Below are 19,609 nucleotides of genomic sequence, written 5' to 3' on the forward strand. Positions count from 1 at the left end.
CATATTTCCTGAATAAACCCAAATAAATCACTTTATATGTACCTTAATTCCAGATCTGTGCAGTTAGTACTTTCTCAGCTATGCCTGTTCATGCTGCAAGCTGCGTGTAGCCAGTGCATCTCACAACAGGAGACAGACTTTGAATGGAGGAGAGAAGGGATTTCCAAAGCAGGCAAGACTATTGCAGGCAACTGGCATTGTCACGTCTCATTATACATGTACGAGTATGTCTATAAAATCTTCTGCAACCAGAAGAGGGAAAATATCAGTGGTTTGCAACCTCTGGAACAACAATTCATTATGATTCACTTTGGGTGGGCTGAACTTGCATTCAATCATCAAAACCTATGCAGAGGTTATGGGTAGCACCATTATGCACAGTCAAGTAGCTTTGGCTCTCTCTGGCTTGTAGGTTTTCCAGCAGTCATGAACCCCCACCCTCCACAAGCTCTTTATAGTTGGGCATGAAGATGGAAATGCAATTGTGATATAATGGAGGGTGGTGCTTGATGCTATCAGGGCTTTTAATATTAGTCTCATTGCTGCAGGGTCTGAGCACTTCCAGCTCCAGTTTGGTGCTGGCATAATCCAACCGTCTGATAAAGAGACCTGCAGGCAAAGTTGTGGTTATGAAACCTGAGATGAGCAGATCTTCTATCTGTAAAATGAGCTAATTAAAAATTAATTTAAACATAGTCTGTATAAAGTGCTGAAGCATATGATGTGGGGTATAATCCTATGCTAGATTTGACAATCCACAACTGCTACTGTGTATTCAGTGTCTATGGACAAAATTGCATGCTCCTTCTGCCAGACTTCATTGAAAATTTTGCCTGAGAACTTGAGGATCTGACTCAAGGATGCAGACTGAATGGTTAACCCAGGTGGTGATGTGCAGAGATAAGAGCTCAAATCTAGAGGTCGTTTGGCTGCATTTGCACAACCATGCTGCTCTCGGACTGAGAGATGTTCTACAAAGTGAGCATGGATACATCTGCTGTCCTTCCCTGCCATTCCCGGTTCCAGACTGCTTATGCTGAGCCAGCTTGGGTCCTTCAGCACTTACAGTGCTGATATACCCCTGAGGTATTTTGTCTGCAAGGCATGGAGGCCTCTGGGAGCCATGTGGAAAGCTAAAGGCAAGCTCAGATTGCATTCCTCTGCCAGCAAGTCTCAGTTGCAGCACAGACATAGATGAGGTGTCTGGAGCAATGAAAGCAGAAATCACTGTGGTAGGCATGCACTGAGGAAGTCATGCAAATGCTTTTTGGACAGCCACCTACCACAAGGCACAATTGAGCCCTGCCCTAAATCAGGTACTAATTTTCTACTGGAGAGACATACAGACTAATGAATTGTCCTGTCTCTGGTCCTATAGCAGCCAGGCCAAAGCTATGACATGATTTTATTGGACTGCGTGAAGAGTGAACTAGAGGTATTCCCTTGCTTGTCTGTTTCTTAACAAGATATTGAAATAGCCTAGACTAAACACATACAGCAATGGACTTGTGTTTTGGTTCGAGTGAGGACAACTGTGTGGTTGCCTTTGGCTTGGGCTTGGAGACTGAAAGCAATATAAATATGAGTTCAGCTGTATAAAGTAAGATAGGAATAAAAGGATTGCTTCTGAATATACATACTCAATGTGATAATTTTTGAATGTGGAAACAAACACTATAACTGATGTTTCACATAGCATAGGTATGTTGGTAATTTGTTTACTATATTAGTAAATAAAACATTTTCCCTGTTGCTCAATAAACAGGTTAATTAATTGTGTGGAGATATATCCTAGAGACACAATTAGGTAAAAATTACATATGGCTACACTTACTTTTGTGGTGTTACCAGCTACAGAATGCCTATGACTCTTGATAGAAGTAGCCTCAAACAGTCCAAGAAAAACAGAACAGCAATCGTGAAATAATACCCTATGTTTTACATATTCAGGAAACTTTCTCAAACAGCACAAACACATCTGGCCATCACTCACCATCATCAATCTGCCAGTGTTCCCAAAGCAGGAAAGACACGGAGGCACCAGGACGCTTTCTGTGTTGCAGTAGAAGAGCCCAGGGATGGTAACTTTGACTCCTTTGGGCCAAAAAAGTAATCACAAACAAGAGGTACCATGCCCTGCCTGAGATGCACTGTATCTCATTTGAGAAAAAACCTTCCATTATCCTCTTGAAGGCAAACTAGTAAGAAATCAACATAAAGGAAACCCACGTTTAATTCACTGGCTCTAGCCAGCTACTGTGTATTGCTCATGGAAGCTCACAAAGTGAGCTGGTTCCCATGAAAAGGAACGTCTGTGCATTTCCACAGTTGTACTGTTAGCAAGCTACCTTTGTTCTGTGCTGCCTGCAATGACTTTTCATAAAATTTCAAACCAGGATCGTTCCTTATTTTCTCTTCCCAGCATACTTACACATAAAGATAGGATGAGGATCACAGTTACCAGTTATGGCCCTCTGTCCCTACAGGGCTCTCCATAACAAGGCTAGAGTTCATCTGTACAAGAGGTGGGATCTCCTGTGGGCTGTTCATGACTTCATTATGAAATGAAGAACAATCATCCGAAAGAGCTAAATAAGACTGCAAAACAGCCTCTTCTGCTCTGTGCACATAGTGCATCTCTTTGACCTTGCTTGCTCTGACATAAAATGGAATGACACATAGATGATTAATTAGAGAGATGACCATATTACAAGAACATATACAGAGCAGAATATATATGAAGAGATTGAATAAAACAAACTTACTCACCCCTTCCCCATGTGTATATGCCAAAGATCTGGTGGCTCCTGACAGTGAGCTTAACATTTACCAGACAAGATGTTTGGTGCCTTCCCTGTTGGGGCTGATCAAATTTGTGATGGTTTTCTGTCACAGAAGAGAAGCAATGTATTTACTGTTGAGCACATAAATATACGTTAAAAAAGAAAAAAATCCTCTTGGTCATAAGAAGAAATCAATCCTACCACGTCCTGCTCCAACCTGTACCTCACACGTCAGACCTCTGTTTTGCTTTATTTTTACTTATCACACGTATCCTTGCTGCCAACTTTATACACAGAGAGATTTTACTTTTGAACATCTTTTGAACATTTTGAAGTTTTTGAACATCTGAGTGAATTTTCAGACAATGCTGAATAATTCCCCAGGAGCTGTTTGGAGTTGCCCTACAGTCCAAACTGTTGAACACAGAGGCTTACCACAACTGCTTCCCACAAGGAATGAACAGAACAAGGCTCCTGTGGCAGTGTAATCAACTCATGCGCAGGAATCATTCTGAAGATCCATAATTCAACTGCTACAAATGGAATTATGGAATTTCCCTATATTCCTTTTTTTTTTTTTTTTCAGTTTCATTAGGAAGGAAAGAGTAAAGCTGCCTCATGAGTGAAAGATTTTAAAAGCAGCATTATTTTATATTTTATGTTATTATTTTTAATTTTAATTTGCTGTAGTTAGGGACTCAGTAGCCGAATCCTGTGTAGGGGTCCACGCAGCAAGGCTTTATTATGCTGCCCTTTTCCATATTATCGAAATATTATATTATGCTGCCCCTTTCCTATATAATTTTATTTTATTTTCACCTGCTGAAGAAGCCACCTAACAAACACACTGAGCCCTAAACAGAATGTATGGATGCAGCTACAGTAAGGTTGTGCTTTCATGGCCAGCTTCATCTAGCTGAACTGTGAAATGCTGCTGAAGGGACAGATCCCTCCTTTCCACCTTTCCTCCCCCTTGCCTGCCTCTCCTGCACCCTGTGTGTCAGCACACATGGTTGCACACCTCAGCAGTCCCCCAGATCTGTTCTCCATGCAGCTGCCTGCACATCTGGAGGAGTGCTGCTGCTGAGGACAGACACTCACCCTTTCACCACCTTTTCAGCAGTTTAGAAACAGATTAGCCTTAGACTGATACAAAACTATCCCTGAGTATCACCCCTTTTTGGTGACAGAAGTAAACAAAAAGCCAAGAAGTTCCCATGTAATTTGCTGCACAACAAATCACATTACTGATAGAGTAAGAATTTGGGATACCTGCCTTTATGATAACATGGTCATTCTTAATACTAAATGGCAATGGATAGAAGACAGAAAAATGTTTGCTTCAAGAGATGGGACAATAAATAGGAAAATCAAACCAAGTGAAATGACAGTGTAAGAGCAGGTTTTGTGGACAGAGAACTGCAAGGCTTAAACATTCATTTTTCATTACTTTCTCATCTTCATCTCAGAGAACACTACTTCCAAAACAATATTTAATATTGGTGTCACGCTAATTAGTACTACATGAGAAGCTGACTTAGGAAGCAGATCTAAACCAAATGGTGGCAAGGCAATACACTAGCAGCTTCAGCAGGATTTGGATTAAGCTTTTAACATTTGTTTCTTCCTGTTATGCATCTCTCACTCTCTGCTAACTCCCAAGGGGAGACTGCAGAAAAACTCCAAGATGTGGAAAAAGAAAAATCTATAGAGCTGCAGAATGAAAAGTGCCAAACCAACTTTTTTTTTTTTTTTTAGAAACAGAAAATCTTATTATTGTGAGAAAAGAGTAATTAAAATCCTTCTCAGAGAAGGAATTAAATAATAGGAGGAAAAGGGACAGCTTCCTCTACAGCAGTTAGCACTATCCATTATCAGTGCCAAGATATCAGATTAGATAGATCACCACTCTGATCATGACTGGCGACTTCTATCTAACTCATTGCCCTACCCATCATCACGGGTAGAATGGTGCTTCAGCAAGAAAGTCTTACAGGAAAGCAGGAACGCAGTGCTCTGCTCTGCAGCAGGACATACAGGAGTAGTTCCCACCGCTGTCAGAAAGAGCTGCATGAATACCTGCTTCCAGGAAAGCTGAGGTGAGAGCATGTAGAAAGCAACTACAGAAAGTTTAAGTCAACGGGTTTGGAAAATTGGCAAAGACACTGCAGACAGACAACCCAAGGTTTGCATGGCAGCTCCAGGACTGGTATAAATCAGATGAGCACCAGTCAGCTCAAGGGAACCTGCCAATACACAACAGATGAACACCCACTCATTCGCAATACTCCTCTGACTCTTGATATCTGAACCACTTGGATCTCCATCAGCTTCCTAATGCTTCCTCCAGGCCAGGAAGAAGGTGAAAACAGTGTCTGCAAAACACTGTGACGTTCACAGTGCAAAGAAAAATAAAATCACATTTGATCATGAAAACTGATCCTCCATTTTCATACAACACTGAAAACAGGAAGAGACAATGTAAGAATAAGAAACTTTGTCCTGTTCTTTCACACCCCCACACTTTTTGTGCTTTCCTACTGCTGACAGAAATGAAAATCAGGCCTGGATGAACCAAGTGCAGATACCCAGAGGCACCAGAGCAGTACTGGGCCCCTCCCAATACCACACTGCAGTTCAAAGCTGTGAAAGGCTGCAGAACTCCCACCGTGCTGCAGTTCAGCTCCCCACCCAAAAAGCCATATACCTGGCAGCATAATCTCCTCAACATGTTTCTGCTATGACAAAAAGCTCAGATCTTCTCTGCCTTCTGCCCTTATAGTCACATACTGCTGTTACTGTGCACATACAATGAGCATCTCTGCTCCTCCTACCCACCGTACCTCCAGATGCAGGTGTCAGCCAAAGCTCTTTTTGCTGAGCTTTAGCGACTGCTTCTGCCCCAGCTCCCCCTTTACACGTTTACCCTGGTGGTTGCCTTTCTAGACAACAAGGCTGTCTTAAGAATTTTTTGAGACAATGGGCTCAGTGGCAAATGGGGACCTTGGTCAGACTTCATGTGGTGTCGCTCCATGGATGTGTAACAAGTCTACTGTGCACATGCAAATTAAAAAAAAAAAAAAAAAAAAAGCCTTTTCAAAATACAGCAGGATTTCATCCAATGTTGGGAAGTTCAATAGTTCAATCCTTACCATACTAAGGTCTCAGATACCTAGAACATGGATTTAGCCAGTATATTACAAACCGCGTAAGATAGGTCCAAGTAGTGAGACCTGACTCTGTTAATAATCAGCATCCAAAAATGGAATTGCCAACCTGTTACAGAAAGTTGAGCAGGTCCCATACTTTCTTTAGAGAGTTGAATTTTACAGTATTTCAGGGCTGATGGTGAGAGGGCTCAAATACAGAGTTCAAGGTTTCATTTGACATATCCTCAGTAAAACTATCATGGTTCCCTAAACCCAGTGCTTTCCCAAGATGCTGCTCTGGTGTGTGCTGAAGGGCTGGGAGGAGAAAGGAGTGGAGGAGGAGAAAGAATTTCCTCATTCTTCCTTACTGCTCTTCCTGTTTTCATGACTGTGTATTCAAAGGATTGCCTTTCCACAAGCAAACAGCCAGAGACAAGCTCACCCCAAATGTATGTTCTCTCATGTTTCAGGCACTTGCTCTCTGTTCTTGCTGAATGTTTAGTTACAGCATGAAAAATGGATATGTGGAATGAAGACATTTCCCCTTTGACTAGCACATTTGCAGAAGGTATGTCAAGGATCTGAGGCAAGGGGTATGGGCAAGCTTTCAAGAAAGTTTTTTCCCCCCTTCTCCTTTGCTTGCTTATTGGAAGAGCAATAAATATCAAGCAGACAGGCCCTTCTCACAGTTACAAAGCCTACCTGTAACTGAGCTGGATAATTAGCAGCCTTGAAGATGATATATGACTTTCATTACCCTTTGGGACTGGAGACTAAATGAGGACAGAGCTAATTGCCGTGCAAAGCAGTTTGGCATGAATGAGAAAAATGCAGGCGCTGTCTCCTGCCAAAAAAGGGCCCTATTGCTGCTCTGATCTCATGGCTGGTTTTTGCCGCAGGAGTTCACTTGGTGTCCATAAATCATGGTCTGCTTACAGCTGAAACTGCACTGAGTCATCAACATGCAATAAGCTGAGTGACAGATTCCAGCCTGACTACATTAGAACTTCAAACTTAGTCCTCCCCCCCCCCCCCCAACACTACCCATACTTAACAGAAAATTAAACCCAGACTACACAGACATGAAGGCTGTGAGAAACACAAGGCTTGTTTACTTGACAATAGTTTTTTAAGACTAATGTTTCCAGGAAATAGCATCATACGTTTTGAAAGGGAGAGGGCCACGAGTACTGAATTTCTAAAATGACCCACTGCTATAGCTTTTGGTTTGTCCTTCCCCATATAATTGCTGATTAAAATGTATTACCCTCCTTTAATGATCTAAAGTGGCACTTTGTCATCTTAGTTCTCACGGAGATAGATTTAGTCAGCTATCTGAGAAAATATTTTGCTCTTCTTTAAAATTAGGCCAGAAGAACCTGAAATCTGATTGCAAATCTGCTTTCAAAGTGACCCGGGGCACATTAACATCCATCTTGTGCCCTTAAGAAATGTGGGCTTCTGGGGAATCTAAACTATCAGTGCAAAAGACAGTCCTTGAAGATACTCTTTTGCTCTCCTCATTCTGTTTCACATAAGATTTTTTTGCTTTTCCCTAAAGGTACCTTAGGTCTATTTTTTTTAATGGGAGAGATTGTGCTGAATTTGCAATATGGTATCCTGTCAGATCCTAATCAATTAGCCCACATCAGCTCAGTATAAGGCAGATACCAATTTAACTCACAGAGCTAAGCCTTCTGATTTTCTCTAAGGGCAGTCACATAATTCATTCTTTGTAGTGCCAAATTATATTTGACATTTAATTTAAAACTCAAGGTACCATAATGCAAAATCTCGCTAAAAATAATGGTGATAAAGCAGAGGAACATTTCATTTGACAGTGAGGATTTTTTCAGCTTATTTATGCACCCAAACTTTCCCCTCCTCCACTTTCCAAAGCCCCCAGACTCACCACTGCTGGTTATCCAGGCGCTTGCAGACAATGTTAGGCTCTACAGGTGCTCACATACTGTAAAGGGGCACTTGAAGGTGAAGCAAGAAAGCTTCTGGTGAGTTCTGGTGAGTGAGCGCTCCTCTCCACAAAGATACGAGCTTAAAGACAACTCGTGTATTACTGCTGCTGTTGCTAGTAGAAAGCAATATTTCAGTAGTGTGGCTGGGCTAACTGGAAGAGTTGCTTGTTCCCTGAACCAGGCAAAAGGGAGTCAGCCTGAAAAGGCTGTTTTTTTGTTTGTTTTTCTTTAGAAGATTCAATACAAAAAATGCCCATTTAATGGCTTCATTTGCATTCTCTACTATGCCATGCAGCAACTCCATTCACAGCCACCTGGCACAATGGAAGCCTGTTGGTCCATAAAGCATGTCCATGCTGCGGTAATACAATTTTATGCATGGACAATAATAATAATAAGAAAACCAACGAGTTCTCCTCCATTCTTGAAATAACGTGCAACACACTGCAAACCTTTGGAGTTCTAGCCATGGACTCAGTCAGCACTTTCAGCAGGTGAACAGTCAAACTCTAATATAAACACTAGCTTGCTAAAAAATGCACCCATCTCTGTCAAGGTGAGTTGCTCACAAGGACCAACTATTACTGCTGGCATTGTGCAAAATGCTAAGAAGCCAGCAACTTGGCTGGCTAATCCAGACCAGCTCTGTGGGAAGAGAGTAATGGATAACTGTAGGCTCTGCTTTGTTGAGCCAATGCCATAGAGCAATATGCAAAATAGGTTGGTAGCACAATCTGAGAGCGATTCAACTTTCGTCCTGTTGAAGACCAGCTACTACTTTGCAATAAAAAGAAACAAATGTCTAATACTCTCATCCTTCATAGGCAGATTCTCTTGGGGGGAAAAAAATCATCACTGGTCCAAACATGCTTCTCAACATAAAATGGATGACTTGAATTCAGGGACTTCAGGCCTTTTTGTGGATTTCAGTCCTTTATTAAGATGAATACAGTCCAGGGCTGAACTCTGGTATTTTTGGAGTGAGTATGTAGGCCTCAGGTTAGGCATTCTTGCCTTATTTCACATTTGCATGTAGGTGCATGCATATGCTACTGGGAGCTAAGTTCAAAATCTTCCACATTTGATCAGGTTTTGCTCCATTTATTTTAGTACTCGATGCATTATTACATTATTATAGAATACACAGGGTACTATCTGGCATATGAAATATGAACAGGAAATAAAGTTGCTGTGTACCAGAGAGAGAGAGTACACTATCAGCGTACTTGGAAACAAAATAAGCTATATTTGATGTTGATGCAGTGTGCCTATGTGATAAGTTTAAATTAGTAAAGTGATTGTGATGGCATTACACCACTGTAGATTTTCCTACATTCCATGGAATGTCATTGCAAAATACAAAACACAAAACCAAAAACTTCTGCAAAAGCAATGTTTCAGCATTACATAACACAGAGGACTTCTTCTTCTTTTTTTTTTTTTTTTTTTGCATATGTCCTATAATTCAGCTCTTTGAGACCTCCTGAGCTGAGGCTGTATCAAGAATTTTGTTGCCAGTAGTAAGGATTCTGTTTTTTAATTACAAAAGACAAGCTTACCATTCATCAATCCAGATAATTACTTTCTAAATCTAATTATACTTTGGCTTTCGTGGCATCCTGTGGCAATGAGTTCCACAGTTTACTAATGCTTTGTGTGTGTGTGTGTGTGTGTGTGTGTGTGTGTGTGAGAGAGAGAGAGAGAGAGAGAGAGCACTGACACTTGCTTAAGCACTGTTAGCATAAGAAATAGAGAATAGTTGATTCCTATACTTTTTCATACAATTTACGATTCTACCAACAGGAATTACGCAGCCATCAGACCTCTTTTCTAAGCTCATTCTACTTAGCCTCTTTTCATATGGGAACCATTCCAGAAATTGGCATTTCCTTACCTTTTTTAAATCTTGAAAGGTCTTTTTGAGTTGAGGACAAGTGACACACATAATTTTCAAGATGTGAACATGTCAGAGATTTGTGTCACACACTTTACAGTCGGCATTGTCCCAGAAATTGTTTTTTTTTTTCAATTGTGAATCTAGGAAGATATACAAAAGTAAAAAATCTATAGCTGTTCACCAACTAATATCTCTATTTTGACACACAAAAACATACACGCACAAAATCTTCAGAGCATTTCCAGAAAGTGAAGATTTTGCATCATCTTCTTAAGAAAATTCACCTCAGTAAATATTGTTTCAGGATAGTTTGAATGTTTTCAGAAAGGAAATTATGTAAGTACTAATGTAACTATTACACTAACGAAACTGGCTTAGCTGAATGGCCATGTAGGTAGCCTATTTACATCAGCAAGGTTTTACTGTTGTGTAGACAGAAGCTTTAAAAACACTGAACAGTGTAAAACAGTACTAAAAGATACAGTGAGTAAATATGCAGATTGAAAAAAACAACACATTGTACCACGAAGAATCTTTACATGGAAGTAAAGAGATAAATGCATTGACTGAGATTTCAGACCCTCAATACCTAGGTTGGCTCAAATTGCTGAGAACTTTGGTGCTTCCACTGAAATATATGTAAATATGAACATAAGTCTAATGTTTAAATGTTTCTTCTTTTTGAAGGCCTTATCCTTAATCTCTTTTCATATATAGGATTTATCATATTGCTTTAATAAGGGATGTATTAAATATCAGGAACTGACTCAGAGCCCTTGCTTTCAGTAAGGAAGCTGCTTTTTAATTACACTGTGCACAAACATCAGCAATAAACTCCCTCTTATAAATACAAACAGAAAACTAAATCATGGTGGGAAGCCAGAAGAACTGGAATGCACAGAGATATTGAAAGAGAGAAGATAGAAATGATCTCATGGCATTTAAACAGTCTAATTTCTGAAGAAAATTCTTCTTCAATTTACACTGATGTAAAGGAGCTCAGAAATTAGCTTGTTTACTCCTCATTTAAAATACTGCCAGACAAATGGATTATGTTGTGGGTTTGTTTTTTCTTTTTTTTTTTATTTCTTCTTTTTTTTTTTTTAGAATCCTTTATGATATGGGATTCTACAATTAATAGCACAGACACATTTGTCACCATTCTTAATCACAGATATTTGTGCAAAGATTTCAGCAAGCTCTATGCTGTTCTAATTTAAACTCATTTAAATCCTGCACAGCTATGTTGTAGAATTAACTCTCTACAGAATTTAAGCCTGTGTTTGACCACAACTGTGGGTTGTTTTCATACCTGTATCAAGACGCATTTTCCAAAGCATAAGCAGCAAATGCTTAGGACAGTTTGAATTCACAAGTTAGGCACTGTCCATCCAATCTGAGGAACCGTAGCATCTCTCATTCAACATGGATTGATCAAAATACTTCTGGAATTCCAGCACCACCATATTGCAAGTCCCACAGGAAGCTATAACTCACTTTTCAAAATGGATAGCAGGAGTTGCTGCTGGGTCCACATGCAATAAAAATCAATCCCCTCACCAATAATATTAAAATCAAAATTGACAGGTAACAAAATATGAAAATATATATATATATATATTACTATCACTTTGTAGTTTAGAAAACAGAAGCTAAGAGAGAACAATTTTTGCCCAAGATTGGGCAAAATAAAGAAAAAAAATGAATCCAAATTTATCCAGGCTTATTATGGAACTTGTATCACAAAACCATTTTGCTCAGTGAATAGTAAACACAGCCTGACCAGCAGCCTACTGAATTCAACAGGAAAAGCTCTTGCTATTTTCATGAAGGATTTTGATCACTCTGTTGGGTTTCTCAATGAATTTAGCTAAAATAAACCTGCAGCTAGAATAAAGGTCATAACTGAGGCACTACCACAGCAGACTAGATATTTTGTTTTTAGGGCATCTCTAATTCAATAGCCATGAATAATATAATATTCATGGAGTCCCATCTGCTGTTCAGTTCAGTGTATAGAAATATTTTGCATTGTTGGTCCAATAATCCTGACTAAAACTGGTAAAGTGACATACAGGCTCCTGAAAACAGTAGTGGAATAAAAAAAATAATAAACTGAATACAGGAGAAAAAATAAGCTTGTTTTAGTTTGAAGGGAATAAAATTGAAGTCTTTTAACCTTACACATAAGTTCCACACCATTGCTTTTTAAAATCAGTTGAAAATCATTTAAAATCAAATTGATTTTGGCTTTTACATTCAGATGCACTTCATCCTTTCACTTACTCGTCTATACAAGTAATGTCTTCAGCCAACCTGTGTTTAAAATGGGTTGAAAATCAGTTTGTATGTTCACATGCTTATTGGAATTTTCTCATTTCCATTTCACTCAGAGCCAATCACAATCAGATTAACTTGCTGGGGAATATGTCAAGAGGCTGATTTCATGGGTGTTTTAGCAAAGAAATGGTTCCTAATGTAGTGAAACATTTTTTTGCTTATAGCACGTTGTCTATTGCCCATTTGTGTCAATAAGAGGGAAGATGTATAATCAGAACTGTTTATATTTATTCTGAAAAGCTCTCTTCTCCATCATGTACAGGCTCATAATCAATCATGAATGTACTATAAAATCACAGGAAAATATTTCCTAGTTTATATCTGCTTCTTTCCGTTACCAAGACCTGGAATATCTGCAGTCTTCCATGTGTGGAGTGCTAGGATAGGCTCCTGCACTGGAAATTCCTCTGTTCACCTGCTGCCATCCAACTGTGGATCATTTGGACTGGATATCTGCTATCTGAACTGACATTTATTCATCCAGTCTGAAAGCAAGTGTGCAGAAATGACGCAACGTAACTCACTATCAGGGCTGTAATAGGATGTAGAACACCTGCCATTGACTTGGATAGAAAGGATAAAACCTTCTGAATTGCTTTGTTTTCAACATTCTTTTGCCCATATCCCTCAAGTGTCCACTTGTACTTAATTTGTCACTGATGGACAAATTTAAGGAGTGGAGAACGGCATAGCAGGAGAACAAGAAAATGTGAAGCAGATGCCCAAGTTCTATTACTAGCTCTGTTGGTGACTGGGTAAGCTGTTTATAACGTTCTATCACGTTCATTGATTTAGATGGCTCAGTTTTAGGTTTCCAAACTGAGAAGATGCATATGGTCTGCTTTTCACTGTGAGTCAGTACTTCCACACTTCTCATTTTCAAAAAGAGTTTGTATGAGTCTGCAAGTAAGGTGGTAAATGTCTCAAGCTGTGCATATAAAAGCTGAACACTTGCAATTAAATGGTATCAGAAGAATGTTGACTGTAAGCTCTCAGTAAGTCAGTTTACTTGCTTGCAAATGAGAAATTAAAAATGCATCACGAGGAGAGTTGTTGTGGGTTCAAGCAATGTTTTAAAGACCGCTCCAAATCGCAAATGAGAAGTCAAAATTCCACGTGCAAATATTACATTTCAGAGATGATGAGTGGGAATGGAGTGGGAGGTTATATAACCTGATAATATCAAGGATCAGAAAGAGATTAAGCTATTTAACTATTCAGCAGTGAAAAGAAGTCAAGAAGGATCAACGCAGACAAGAAATGGAAAGACAATATAGAAACTGACTTGCGCAGGCTGACATTCTGCTTCAAAGGGTATTAGTGCTAGGGAGTAGTTACAAAACTGTAAGTCTTAAAAAAACAAGTCTGATTTAATAAATATTTACTAAATTGTATAAGAATTGCCTGGCATCAAGCTATAAATATTAAATTCTAATGTAAATATTAAAAGAATGATGGGTTTTCAAATAATCAATTTAAGATTCTAAGAATTTTTGGATTAAACATGAAAAATAATAATAATAAAAAAACAGAGTCAAACAAAAGCCCTGACAGTTAGATTCCAAAAGAACAATCCACTCGGAGTTCCTTTCATGTGCCAACAACTATTATTTATATTGTTTATGCACTTTCATCATGACAGCCCTAACACTGAACAGAGCAGATAGAGTCTAACAGTTACCACATTTGAAAAAAAGCTCTCAGAAGGTAAATAAAGCAAAGTGAGGCTATATTTTTGGATTTGGAGATGTAAGACCATTCTGATACTCTATTTATATTGATTATTTTATATTGTTTAATGAATTTCTGCACTCTCTCTACAAAATAAATGTTGGCTCAATGAATAGAGCCTGCATTTAAAGGAACCACCCTATTAAAACTGGTTTTGTTTGTGCCTGGAGAATCAGAACTGCTCCATGCTTGTTTCAGATTTTACTTGAAAGCTCCCATTCCATTAGTATGACATTGTTTCTGAGACAAAGCTTAACCATAGTGTCTTTCCCCTTTAAAAGGTAATGACACCATCTAAGCAAAAATAATGGTGGGGGAAAAGAAAAGACCCCCATTACAGCAAACTGTGGTATTAATGAAATTCTGTTTGTATTAAAATTTTCTTTCAACCCCAGTCTTCCTGTTCAGGGGGATAGTGTCAACCTGTCAAACATTTAATCACGAGCAGTTCATTGATGCTTCCATTATGTCAAAAAGCCTCACCTAGGTGACTTCAAGGGGAGACAGCAGGTCTGACTCTTTCTCAACATCCAAGACTGAATTTTTCAGTTCTCACCCTCAACTTCTAATTTCTAGTGTATGAGTATGAATATAGATGACAGTGGGTTTTTTTGTTTGGTTGTTATTTTAATTATTTATTTACTTTTACTATTACAAATAATCTATAATTAGTGTAAATTGAAGTTGTAAAGCCAGGAGACAAAAAAAAAAAAAAAAGTCCATATATGAAAAAGTATTTTCTTAATTTTTAGGTTGGTGGCAATGGGCTTGTTAGAGGGCCAAAATCTGCATTCAGAATGCCTCTCACACAACACCAACTTTAGCCAAAATTTCACAATACAGTATCATGATTCGCAATCCAGACTGTCCCTCACTGAGGTGTTGCATTAGAAGGCATGCTGCTGTTAACGCTGATATTAATATTAAAACTGAAGAATCCTCACTCTATTGCATACAACTCAAATTTGGGGCCAGATGCTGACCTCCTGTAGCTTCTTTTCAGCAATCAGCTAGAATGAAACAGGGAAAAAGTCAATTACCAAGTACCTACACTGTCAGGAGAATGCTAGATTTGAAAAACAAACAAGCAAACAAACAAAAGACACAAACCCTTGTGTGATAGCTTTGCAATGCCTTCCTCTAACAATGTATTATTTACTAATCCACTACAGGTGAACTTATAAGGAAACTGGTACGGAACATCTGTCTCTCTCTGATCCTAGGGAACTGAAATCATTTCTTGGAGACTTTAAGAAGGTGATGGTAACCAGGAGCAGCCTTAAGACAGCTCTGATTTCCATCTCAATATTGCCTTGGTATGGGGGTGACCCAGTGCAAAAGTCAGGAATATTTTAACTCCCTGTGCTACTGGGAGAAAAAAAATCCCAAGGAAAACTCTAGTCCTCCTAGCTTCTGAAAGAAGTCCTGCAAGAATTTGACTGAATTTCTGTTAAAGAATTTCTACTTCTACAGTTTCTACCATGAGCAGGAACAAAGCCATCTTTTTCCATTCACAGTAATGCCCATTATTTATCTGTTAGATGTATGGTGCGATGAGTTTTGACTTAAAATACAGTGTTGCTTCAGTGTTCAGGAAGTGAAGTCAGGGAGAATTATGATATCCTGAAGGTATGGTTAGAGGAGATCCTAGACCTTGGGCTTTTAAATAAGCTTGCAAAGACTTATTAATGGAGAATGTGCCACATAATCCATCTAAATAATTTACTGTTAAATATTCTGCCAAAGGAAAGATTCTCATGCAAACATAGTTAGTGTATGTGTGTGTGTTTTCGGTTTTTGTGTTTAGTGGTATTTTTTTTTTTAAGTATCATATATAATTAAAAGAAGACTATATGGGTCATTTGTAAAGCCAAACAACAAGACAAAAACTCTAGTAACGTGAAATGACCAGCTAATTACAACACTGGTTTAAATTATGCTCCTAGGTATTACTTGTTCTTTCCAAAGAGGGCTGGATATCTGTACTATTTATTCAGCCCAAAAGACCAATTCATTCTTGCAAACATATTGCTCCTTTAAAATGTAGCAAGGTTTAAATCATCCAAGCTTATTGTTTTAACTTCCAGCATTTCATTATTCTACTTAATGGTTTGCACATTGTTTTACACAAGGAAAATATAATTTTATTGTGTGATGTCAAAAAAAATAAAATAAAATCCATGTCCCATTTGCTTCTAAAGAAGATGAGAAGTGATGGGACAGGAGACCTAAACTACAGGGATGTTTTGCCTATAGACAGGAAAAGGCCAACGTTCCTCAGCATATGTTTAATTGGGAAGACATGCAATCAAAATATTAGCAACATACACACATCTGAATTAGTCCACCCCTCAAGACTGGATTGGCAGAAATATAAAGAAACTAGGCTGGCCCACTCTTTCTCCCATCGGAGTCAACTGGAATGCTTGACAGCTTTAACTGAGCCAAGAGAAGGCCCTGATTTAGATCCTATGGCTTCTGCACTGGAGCAGGGTTTGTGGCTGGGGATCAGGGCTTTAAGAAACATCCAGGGGTAAAGTACTAAAAGAAACGGTGCCAGGTGGTCCCTGAAAATTTAGCAGAACCGAAGCTAGAGCTTGCAGTCTCCTTCTTCCTCCAAGAAACTGCCATTGGCAAAGCCTGGGCATCAAGAGCCACACAGGAGTATTTTATTTCATGTCTAGGACTGAAGTACCACTGGCTAGTGAGATGGAAACAACAATGACAGCAGAGTATTTTGATGGATTGTCCCTACAAAGTGCAGATATTTGCCTTTAGCATAAAGAACTGTACTAGGAATTTAAAAACATATTTTAAATTGTTCTTTTGGTTGAAATGCAAAAACTGCTTTTTCACAAGAAATATTTTTAGCTAATACCTCCAACAAAGCATATCTAACGTAAAAGAAGCACTGTATCTGCAAAACTGTTTAAGGATGGGTACTTCCCAAGTGCCCTCAATTGCTCCTGCTCTACTTGCCTTGACCTGTTGCGTCACGTTATGCGATATCAAACTGCCATCATATTCCATTTTAGAAGTGATTACACTTCATTGGTGGGCAAAGTTGCTGCTTGCTGAGTGTTTGTGAGGTTTGATTAATTAGTGCTTATGAAGTGCTTTGAAATGCTTGCATGAATGATGTTACAGAAACACTGAATATTGCTGCTGCTATGCAGGCAGGTACATGATTAAAGATTTGATGTTGCAAGGTGTGGCTGGGCCTTACCTTCTCTTTGGGAAAATGTTCTGGTTTCCTTTGCTTTCCCTCTGGCAAGCTAGTTCAGTTTTCCAACCAAACCAAAACACTTCAGTCTTTCTAGGGTAGGGAAAAATAATAATAATAAAAAAAAGATTAGATGAAGGGTATTTCTCAGAACTTGTTGCTTGTCTAGGATATTGCACCTCTAGGTGGTCTGATAAACTTCAAGGGCACCTTGTTGATTAAGCTCATTCTCAGACTAACTCTATTTTCTTCAAGTCTTTTTTTTTTTTTTTTTTTTTTTTTTTTTTAATCAACTACGGTTCTTTTAATTGCTTTCTCCTCTGGGTATTTTACATAGACACCTCATTGCCTGTTAAACCACCTTTCTAAAGCATCCTTATCTCTGATATCCTCTCTTTGGCTGGAGAGACCCACCTGTCTCCCCCAGTCTCTCTTGTCCAGAGGGAGCTGTTACACACTATCCCTTTCCATCACTTCTGACTGTGAACCTGACAGCTTCCATCTGCTCTGGGAATTAAAGCTCCCCTCAGGAGATTCACTCTTGGCCAAAGTAAGAAGTTGCAGGACTGGGCCCACAGCTGGCCTTGAAAAGCCAAAGCTGAAGATAATTATTGCACAGACTTACCCATTTAAAGATTTCTTCAGCTTACTCAGTGCTGCCACACTGGTCTGTAGCCATTACCACACTGTTGTGGCCCTTCAAGAGCATGATGCTTCATAAGGCAAGTGACAGGATTCCTCTGCTCATGCTCAGTGCCCAGTGCCATTTGAGAGACCTTAAGGTATCCAAGACATCTGTACAGGAATAGCAGGTATGACGCAGGACCTAAAGCAGATTGACACTCTACCGAGGTGGCAAATGGATGCCAGACAGACTATGTTGTAATAGCTAAAACAACACTGGATGCCAACGATGAAGCAACCAAGTTCTTTCCACACTGCTTAACTTCCCTGATTTTGGTCATTATTGAGGGCTCTTGAGAGGATAGGTTGTATTGATCTTCTGTGCTGATCACAGACTTCACATCCTTTTTGTGTTGGGCACGTTAGTCTGACTATGATCACTTGCTGCTATCTTTGATTCCAGTTACAGTGTAGTCTCTCAGGTTTCACTATTCCTGCTTGTTTTACTCCTCTCACGTCTGTACCCAATGACTTTTTTTGGTGCTCTTATCTTTCATAGTAACTTCAGGGTAAATTTCATATACACCTGCCTGCATACAGTAGCTTCTGGGTTTTAGGCTCTTTGTGTTTGGTTTCCCAATAGCTGTAAAGAAAAAAAAATAAATCATTTTTGCTGCAAGCTTCAGAAGACATACTTTCTTAAACTCTGAATACATGTCACTATCTAAACCGTGGAAATATTTAGCATTTATGAGGTTCAAACCAAACAGGACAACCCTCCTTCTTATCTCTCTAACATTGCCACCTTTTGTTTGGCTGCCTTTAAGACAGATACAATCTTCCTATTCTGTTTTGTATTTAAAGGGACATAAATCTTATTATGCAGAAGTTTTTAAATGCACTGAAGTATTCAAAATCCTAAATGAGAGGTACCAGGACCCTCTCACTTGGTCCCAGTGAGTATCATATCTCGAAACCTGTGCCTTCCATTTTCTGATCACCGTTCTTGTCTGTGCATCTTCCAGAAACTGGGTTAGTAATCTACCGTGGCCATAAAGTTTCTTTCATTAGAAACAAGTCTGTTCTGACCTTTTCCAGGGCTGGGCTGGGATTTCATGAGGCGTTTCTTGTCAATCACTATATTCTTTACACAGCTTTCAGTGTTCCATGTATGCTTTCAACTGGGTATTCATGCCTGGCCTGTAGATACATTTCCTGGCTCATCTCAGGCATGTCTCTATCCCCAGGTGTGAAATATGTATCCATTGCATGATCTCAGCACTTAAATCTCCTGGGATTACCGTTCAGTTCCATTTAAAACAAGATCCATGCAGTTCTTCATTCACTTCCTAGTGGGGCTGGGGGTGGGCACAAGCTCCTGTGGCACTTACTCCTTGCTCTCTTGCGGGCTATTGGTTGCAAATCACTTTACTGCCCGTCACACACCCTGTTGCTCTTTTGGACTGCTTTGAGCAGCTCCATCTGAAAGAGCAAAGACAGTATTTCAGTATTTTTTTTGCCTCCCTCTGCATATTTGCACCAGAGTTGTTTTTATCCCCCTTTCTCAAGCACCCCCACATCAGTGTTTTAGATGCTCTGCAGGCATGTTGTACTTCAGAGACCTGTGTTCCACTTTCAATCTTCGTCTTTAAAGGCCTGTATTTCCTAAACTTTGAGCATTCTCACAAGATAACATTTACAGTAGCATTTCCTTAAAGGACTGTGACAGGTTCATGCATTACATTAAAAAGTACTGAACATCCTACACTTGCTTTGGCGGGGGCATTTCCACCCTGTTCTCAGTAGCCCAGAAATGACCAACGTAACATATCTATAGCTCACTTAAAGTTTGTCTCCGTTCAGCCTAATGTTTTGTCTCTAGCACCCAC

The 19,609-nt window shown here is 39.3% G+C and overlaps 1 long non-coding RNA gene across 8 annotated transcripts in view; it reads right to left on the bottom strand.

Annotated features, from left to right (window-relative positions):
- Positions 1 to 19,609, bottom strand: part of LOC137859567 (uncharacterized) — a 200,168-nt gene that overhangs the window by 14,857 nt on the left and 165,702 nt on the right. For 5 of the 8 annotated variants that reach the window (XR_011098383.1, XR_011098386.1, XR_011098381.1 and 2 more), the window contains 7 exons: positions 18,810 to 19,202; positions 17,722 to 18,363; positions 17,100 to 17,189; positions 9,800 to 9,942; positions 2,770 to 2,886; positions 1,994 to 2,656; positions 43 to 242 (listed from right to left, as the gene is read on the bottom strand). This is a non-coding gene — a long non-coding RNA (uncharacterized lncRNA). The remainder of the gene's footprint in view (positions 1 to 42; positions 243 to 1,993; positions 2,657 to 2,769; positions 2,887 to 9,799; positions 9,943 to 17,099; positions 17,190 to 17,721; positions 18,364 to 18,809; positions 19,203 to 19,609) is intronic. The other 3 variants (XR_011098380.1, XR_011098384.1, XR_011098385.1) reach the window with 3 other exon arrangements.

This window comes from Anas acuta, chromosome 7 (genome assembly GCF_963932015.1).
Source record: "Anas acuta chromosome 7, bAnaAcu1.1, whole genome shotgun sequence".
Classification (NCBI taxonomy): domain Eukaryota; kingdom Metazoa; phylum Chordata; class Aves; order Anseriformes; family Anatidae; genus Anas; species Anas acuta.